Below are 9005 nucleotides of genomic sequence, written 5' to 3'. Positions count from 1 at the left end.
TGTGGAAAGACAACACTCATGTACCCCAGTGGATGAATGGTCAATAGTACAATTTAATTAATGCATACCTCACACTACATGGTTGCATTTTGTGGTAAAGAAAAAAACAGTTCAGCTCCCAGTGCCTCTTTTAGTCTGTCTGTGCATTTGGAAATGGACCCAAGCTGAGTGAGTGCTGAGAACATATACTGCCCACGTTCATCTAATGTTTCTCCAGAACACAATGATGGGATGTGCAGGAGTGCTGTACGGCCATGTGAGGCTACAGGGAACTGTGGTAGAACGGGCTGTAGAAGAGGTAGGAAAATCAAGATCCAGGGCCTCAGCCTATGGACAGAGCCAAAGCAAGCACAGAGGAGAGGAGGCAGGACGAGAGGGAGACAGGCTGTGAGATATGATGAGTCCACAACAGACAGAAGAGCAGGCGAGAGAACCCCCGATAAACAGAAGGGCTGAGTACACACTAAGAGATGTTAAGAGTACACTATCGATACAGGATTGGCTTATCACAGGAAGAACACAGCCTGGATATCTAGAACCAAGGAAGAGGTTACTGGTTGACTCCAAAGACTGTAACCAACATTGATCCAGGGGCCCAAGGTCAGCAGCTCTATCTGAACTCAAGCCAAGGCCGTCCGGAGTCCAGGCAGACAAAAGCCCTGCTTCGGCTGGCTAACATGTCCAACAGAGACACTGACCTGCACTAAAGCAGCACTGCCAGATGGGGTGGAGAAAGGAACCTGGCCAGGCATCCGGGGACAACAAAGCTCACGCAGAAAACCCTAGCCTGTTCATCATATGGAGTGTTGCACAGCCCCTCCTAGTCCGGGCTGAGAATTACAGAACCTGGGAAAAGGTTGTAGAAAAGGTAGAAAAGTCAAGGGACAAGTACAGGTCTTTTCACAAGAGGCCTCACTTTTAGATCCAGCTCTAGATTCTGTGGACTCTGATTGAGCTGCTTAACTCTTGGCTTCCATTTTACCCCACCAAATGTAAACAATGATAAAGTCTGTTTAATCTTGCAGAATTACTCTGACAACCAGGCAACAGGACTTGTCACTTAATTTGTGGGACTCATTGCAAAATTTAAATATGGGGTCCTTCATTAAAAAAAATGATGAAGAATTTCAAGACTGCAGTAGCAAAGACTGAACCCTGTGCTAGGACCTTCTGAAGACAGAACCCTGGGAGACTGCATGGGCCTCATGCCTGCAAGATCAGCTGTGCCAGCAAAATGGAGATATCAGTGTGCCCTAGCAATGTACAGACTTCAATAGCATGCTGGGTATCCATCTGTCTGTCTGTCTGTCTTCTATTTATCATCTATCTATCTATCTATCTATCTATCTATCTATCTATCTATCTATCTATCTATCTATCTATCTATCTATCATCTATCACTTTATCATCTATCTATCACTCTATCATCTATTTATCTATCTATCTATCTATCATCTATCACTTTATCATCTATCTATCTATCTATCTATCTATCTATCTATCTATCTATCTATCTATCATCTATTTATCATCTATCTATCCATCATCTATTTATTTATCTATCAATCATCTATTACTCTATCATCTAGCTAGCTCTAGCTCTCCTCTTTCTTCTTTCTTCCTTTCTTTCCTTGGCTTTCTAGCATTGTACTCTTTTTCTGTGATTGCCATTAAAATATATCACAAACTGTGTGTCCTGAAGAGCAGAAATTTACTGTTTCCAATTTCCTGAGGCCATGTCAGATTAGGATCCATCCAAACGACCTCATTTTAACCTCATTACTTAGGGAAAGACCCTAACTGCAAGTAAGGGCACATGGAAAGACTTCAAGGTGAGATGCTGGGATGAGAGAGAAGACACAGATAAACCAACCAAAGCTCCAAACCTCTGTCCTGTTTCAGAATCCAGCCCTGAGATGTGGAGCCTCGAGCGGGCAGTGACTTGGACTGCAGCAGGCTCTGGCTCTGCGACGGTGATGGTGTCGCCGAGTCGGTGTTTCTGCTGCCTGTTCTCTAAACCATTCTCCAGCTCTAACATCTCTTTCCCGAATATCCCAGCAGATGCCTTTCTGCCTTAAGGAAGCTGGGGGCTGATCCCGTAACTTACAAGCAGGAACTGATAACATTTGCACCCGAACTGGACAGGTGCTGCTGGATAGGGTACCGCACCGAACGTCAGCTCTGTGCCTACCCAGAACGGCTTGACTCCACCTGTCTCCTGGATCCTGGCTGCTTGCTCAGTGGAGAGACCTGTTTTCCCACTGTCACCCATCTCAGCCGCCATCTGCAGATCAACTTCTGCCGTGTTCCAGCCAGCTGTGCCTGTGCCCACTCCATGGGAGTTGTGGGCTTTGGATCCCAGGCCCTACCATGCTTGCCCTCCCCAACCTGCAGATGTGACACCTTCCTCTTCGCTGGGAGTATAGAAGACAATTGTCCTGATGCAACTTGAAGGCCAAACCTGAAGGGTAGCTGACTTCAGAAGGACCAGCTCTGGCCAATGAGATTCCAATGGAGCAACAAGAAAACACCCTGCCATTTTCCCCATGAAGGACTTTTCCAAGACGGTCGTAGAGCCACAGAGAATCTGGCGTGGCCAACGATGGTGGCATGTGTGCCCCACCCTGGCCAGCACAGCAAGCATTGCCTGTGCGTGTTCTAACTCTCACTTCTCTGGGACAGAGTCTTATACCGTAAGCTTGCCTCCGGCTCTGCCTCCCATGGATACCTCACCAACTTCCAGAGGAGTTCCCCACTCTAGTCCTGGAAACCTAGGAGCCTCAGAGAGAGGCATCACTTTAGAATGTGGGTAGGAAAGAAAGGAAACCATTTCATCAGACCCATGTGCCCACGGCTCTCAACTTACCTGTGGAGCAAACACAGAAAATGGCACAGAACCAGTGGGAAAGGGTGTGCCATGAAAATACCAATTATGTCACAAAGCCCTCAGCAAATCAAGGCAATCGTCCAAGATAATTCAGGAAGGAGGCAGGAAAACAAAAGGTATTTCACATCAGCGAGCATGTGAAGGCAGCTGTGGAGATGGTCACAGGCCAACATGTACTCAAAGGGTGTGGCTCATTTCCCCATAATTACTCCCTAAAGGAGCAAGATAGAAATCAGTTTTAACACTATAAGTAGCTTACCATTTCAAAAAGCTCTGCTCCTTCTCTATAAAACCAGGGAGATATGTACAGCTCAGATGCCAGGACTACACCAGAGAAATAATTCAAAATAGGACTTCAGTATAGGATAGAGACCAATCACACAAATGCCAACAGATGCTCAAAATACTCACAGATATGCACACACATTTCTATCTATCATCTATCTATCTATCTATCTATCTATCTATCTATCTATCTATCTATCATCCACCCATCATATCTATTATCCACCCATCCATCCATCCATCCATCCATCCATCCATCCATCCATGCACGTCTTTTGCAGGCCTTGGGATGAAACACAAGGCCTGTCACATGCTGGGTAAAGCTCTACTACTGAGTCACATCTCCAGTCCAATTTTAACACTAAAGCAGCTGCTTCTTTCCCTCTTCCTCTTCTTCTTTTGTTGTGACAGGAGGTCCCTGAGCTTCTAAAAACATGTAAGTAAATAATGAAGCACCGAACATGGAAGGACAATCGCAGAGGACTTTGGGAGGAAAAACAGTTCTGTCAATGACTAGGTCTGTGGCCCAGAGAATGTCAATGAACAGGGCCCCTCGGAACCTAGGTTTCCTCATCTATAAAGTAGAGAGTATCAAGATCTCTGCTCTCTGCATTATAAATATTAAGAGAATCTAGATATAGAAAAGCCTAGGGCTTGATTAGTGATTCCGAAATGATCACTACTATCACCATTATTAACTGTTTCAAATTATCGTAGCACACAGTCATGGTTCTCTGTAAGCCTTGCTCTGGGTGCTGGCTAACAATATCATCTTGTCACAGGCTAGTGTTATGAGAGGAGGAAGCCCCAGTTGAGGAAATGCCTCTATAAGACTGAGTTGTACACAAGCCTGTAGAGCATTTTTTAAAATACTGATGGATGGGGGAGGTCCTAGCCCATTGTGGGTGGTGCCATCCCTGGGCTGAATTCAATAAGAAATCAGGCTGAGCAAACCATGAGGAGCAAGCAAGTAAGCAGCACCCCTCCATGGTCTCTGCATCAGCTCCTGCCTCCCAATTCCTGGCCTGTTTGAGTTCCTGTCCTGACTTCCTTGGATGATGAACAGTAATATAGAAGTGTAAGCCAAATAAACCCTTTCCTCCCAAGTTTCTTTGGTCATAGTGTTTCATCATAGCAATAGCAATCCAAGCTAAGACACTCCGGGAGTTAAGCACAAAACCCTGCGGCACCCTGCCATATCCAGCCTCTGCTCCCCACATCCCTGAAGAGGAGTGTGTTAGTTAGAGTTTCTACTGTTGTGAAGAGACACCATGACAATGGCAACTCTTATAGAGGAAAACATTTAATTGGGTGGCTTACTGTTTCAGAGGTTTAGTCCATTATCATGGTGGGACATGGCAGCTTGTAGACAGACATGGTGCTGGAGAAGGAGATGAGAGTGGAGACGGAGCTATGCCTTGATCCAGCAGGCAACAGGAAGTTGTCTGAGACAGTGTGGCTTGAGCACATGAGACCCTAAAGCCACCTCCACAGTGACACACGTCCTCCAATAAGACCACACCTACTCTAGCAAAGCCACACCTCCTATAATGCCACTCTCTGTGGGGCCATTTTCCTTCAAACCACCACACTGCCCTAATGTGGTTCAAGGCCGTTTGTCTGAAATCCAAGTTCTTCCTAAAGAACTCTCACCTATGGCCTGAAATACATAGTTGAAGCTCTGGTCTTTCTGAAACAAAGTAGCTCTCACATGTTAGAGAACATGAAAGCACCTGGTCTACAAATGTGGGTTCCTAGGTAAATCTTGTCCTTGAAAACTCTGATTCAGGGGCCTGTGACTTGGGGCTGAGCATTTTACATTCAGGTGTGTACAAACATGCACACACACACACACACACACACACACACACACACACACACACACGTCACCTCAGTACCAATACCAAATCTGGCAAGAATATGGAGAAAGTTAACATCCCATAGATAGCCAGTACTGACACAAAACGGCACAGCCGCTCTTGAAAACTCTTTAAGAGCTAGGCAGATACATTCCATTCAACAAGAAAATCTCTGTGTCCGTAATCACGGGATTTCATTTGTCGTCATCTCAAAACTACAGCACGTGTGGCAGTAAGACGTAACGAACTATTGACTGAACTATTGACCCTCACAACAATGTAGTAGCCTTGTGTGTTGTGCTGATGAGAAGTCAACCTGACAAGGGCATCCACTGTACGACTCCATTTCTAGAACGCGTTGGAAATGCCAAGCTAGAACAGATTCACACATGCAGGCAGGCTTAGTTACTGCTCTGCTGCTGTGAGGAAACACCCTGACCCAAAGCGACATATGGAAGGAAGGATTTATTTTGGCTAATCCGAGGGATAAGACTCCATCTTGGCAGGGAGGCATGGCTGCAAGTGACAGACATGGCAGCAGAAATAGGAAGCCAAGAGCTCGCATCTTCAAACAGAAGCAGGAAGCAGAGAGAAAGCAGGAAGTGAGGAAAGACTGCACACGCTCAAAGCCCACTCCAGTGACACACTTCCTCAAGCAAGGCTCGGTCTCCCCAAGGTTCACAACTTCCCCAAACAGTACCACTACCTAGGGACTAAGGCTCAAACATCTGAACCTGTGGGGGACACTGCGCTTTCCAGCCATGCGGGTTAAGGAGGCAGGGAGAAGGGGCACGGCTGACGCATCATGAAGGCGCAGGGACTTTCGGTTGACGGAGCTACTCTGGATCTTAATTGCAGGGGTGACTAGAACCAGTGTCCTGAGAAAATGCTGGAACGTCCCAGACTCTGCAATCCCTAACATCCAGGCAGCACCAGACAATGAATTCCTGAGGCTGGAGTGCAGACGTCAGCTTTTGCCAAGCTCTCCAGCCATGACTCAGTGTGGCCAAGGCCGAGGTCCACCCTCAAAGGCCTTTCAGAGCTTCTGTGAGCGCCACAGCCATCCGAAGCACAGCACGGCAGACCCAGTGCCGATGCTGGCTGCTCAGGGAGAGGCCCTGAAAGCCTGGACCAATCGATGCGATGATATTTTCTTTAATCAGTGTGTGGGCGTGAGCCCTGGCGATGGGTGGGCTGTGTGATGCCCAGAAGCATGTGATGTTAAGTCAGGCAAGGAAAGCCCTGGGCTTAATTTCTCCTTGTTTCTCCAAATTCCTAGACAAATATAAAAATCTCTCTTTGTTTTTTGTTTAAAGTTCATAACAGATTTCCCAAGTGCTTTCAAAACATCTGCCAAACCATTGATTTTAGAGACAGAGTCTGGTGGCCTTTGGTTATTGCAGTAGGCAACTAACTATCTTATCTCAAACAAGGGGTGCTGAGGAACAAAATCGAAGTGGTATTTATTGAGAAAAATTATATTTATTTACATTTCTTTCTGTACCTTATGCCAAAGTATTTAAGGACTAATCATGAAAACTTTTGCATGGACAGACTCTTTTCCAGTTCTTAAACTTCATTTATCTTTTTCTATTTTCTTCCTACACCTCAGAACCTTTTAGAGATTCACAGTCCCAATAGCATGAATGTTTGCATAGGGCAGATAATGGTCCAGCAGTCAGGCCCTGCCGAACAATCTCAGAGACTGGACTGAGAATCCAGCACTCATCCAAGAAGTCAGGCATCCTGCAAACACCTGGCGCTCCAGCTCTGAAGGGTCAGAGATCTTCACCTCCACATGTACAACCATACACGTATGTGCACATATGCTCATGTAGACATATACACACATACATAGATATATAAAATAAGTATATTTTAAGGGAAACTTCCCCAGCAAGGCTCAGATAGAAAAGCCGTGTTAATTTTAGCCGTTTGTTTCTGACTGATAAGGAGCTTTCTATTTGACAGTCAATGATGTCACAGGACCTTTCAAAACATCACAGCAAATGGAGTCTGTTTTTCAAGCTGTTTCTCAGGAGAAGTGAACTGGTTGTCATCTTATTTTTAGAGGATTTTTGGCTTTGATTATGGTATGCAATATAATAATTGCCCAGAATGCCATGGCTAATTGTGACATTCTTCAAATATTTATGGGAAGTGGACTTTGATCTACTGTTTCACTCACAGCAGCTCAAGGAAAGGAGAGGGTAACACTCTAGCCCTCACAGCTGGATACACTCTCTGCTTACACAAGTTCTAACAGAAATTCATGGTAACTACTTTTCATCATTTTTGTACATCTCAAACAACTACAAGTTCAATGTCCACAAAGTGACACTCTACTAAATTATCTGACGTAAGAAGAGGACCGTCCACTGGGAGCATGGCTGAGTGGCAGCACACTTGTGGAGTTGCCACCCCCGCATGCATGCACAGAGAAAGGGCCGTGCGCTGGGGCACTAACCTTTTTGACGTTTGTTGATATAGATGCCACAGGAGTGCTGTGGGAGGTCTTTCTGTGAGTATGTGTGGCTCCCATTGGATAATAAATAAAGCTGTTTTGGCCTATGGCAAGAAAGCTCACAGTCAGGTGGGAAAATCCAAGCAAGAGTTACAGAGAGAATGGCGGAGTTGAGAGTGAGGCCAGCCACCGCCCAAGGAGCAACAAGATGCCAGCAGACCGGTAACGCCACGGCCACATAGCAACATGTAGATTAATAGGAATGGTCGTATAGTTTGTAATTAATATAAACCTCTGAGTGATTATTTTATAAGTAGCTGTGGGACCGCAGGGCTGGGCAGGACTGAGAAACTTCCGGCTACACAAGAGTCTTCTGTGAGCATGTCATATCACAGTAGATACTTTAGATTAACTTGGCACTAATGTATATATTTGTACTCTATCCTCCTTGGGAATCTTTTGACATGTCATATTTATGTTAAAATTTTTAGATGAACTTTTAACAAATGGCACAGACAAAAGTATTTTCATGATTTATGGAAATTCATAATGAAAATATGCCTTTTTATTCTTATTCATTTTTTAAAAAATAATTCCACATATGCACAGCCTGTACACTGACCATCTCACCTTCTATATCCTTACCAGCAGCACACACACACACACACACACACACACACACACACACACACACACCCTCTCTGGCACATTTGCATTTATTTGTTTTGTGGCCCTTCAAGGTTAGTCAGGCTGCCTGTGTGATCACGGGTTTGGAGTTATATATGTAATGCTGGTGGGTTCAGCAGAAGGCATGTAACTAAGGACAGTGACTCCCCATCTATCATTAGTCTGAAGGCATTCATTTTCATTATATTTCTTGTCCATTTTACATCCCAAAGCTTTTTTTTTTATCTCTTTTGATTCAGTTTAGAATTTCAACATACAAAAGCCCATGCACTATTACCAGGACAGACACCTCAAATGGGAGAATGCCGATTCCTCCGGGTAAGCCATTTGTCACAAATCACAAAACTGGCCTTTCTCAGCCAGTGGCAGGCCTGTGCTTCCCAGAGACACAGCAAACACAGCTGTGGAGGGGCAGCAGGCCACAGGGGCAGGAGCGAGCCAGGAATCGAGCACAGAGTTCGGAACAGAACCCTCTTTTCTCCTCTGCAGGTTTGCTTGCATTGAACCTGCATTCGCAACTCTGGCTAAGCTCCACGTGTGTGAGGTCAGACTCCACAGCTGTCACTGTGTGTCCAGGAGCGCAGCCTCCACCTGAAGGGGCTGGCAGCAGGCTCTGGTCAGGTGCCAGTGACTCGGGAGCTCTGGAGAGAGAGGAGCAGGCCTTGCTTGTTAGACAAGATGGCACACTTGGAGCCTGACAGTGTCAAGCGCCCATAATTACTACTCACGCACAGACACAAAAGCAGCTCCGATTAGAGGGCACCGGAGCAACGCCTCTTTTGTTTCTGGCGAGAACTGAAATTACCCGGCAGCTTTCTCTGCC

Source organism: Peromyscus maniculatus, chromosome 19, assembly GCF_049852395.1.
Source record: "Peromyscus maniculatus bairdii isolate BWxNUB_F1_BW_parent chromosome 19, HU_Pman_BW_mat_3.1, whole genome shotgun sequence".
In the NCBI taxonomy this organism is placed as follows: domain Eukaryota; kingdom Metazoa; phylum Chordata; class Mammalia; order Rodentia; family Cricetidae; genus Peromyscus; species Peromyscus maniculatus.
This window is presented reverse-complemented; position numbering follows the sequence as displayed.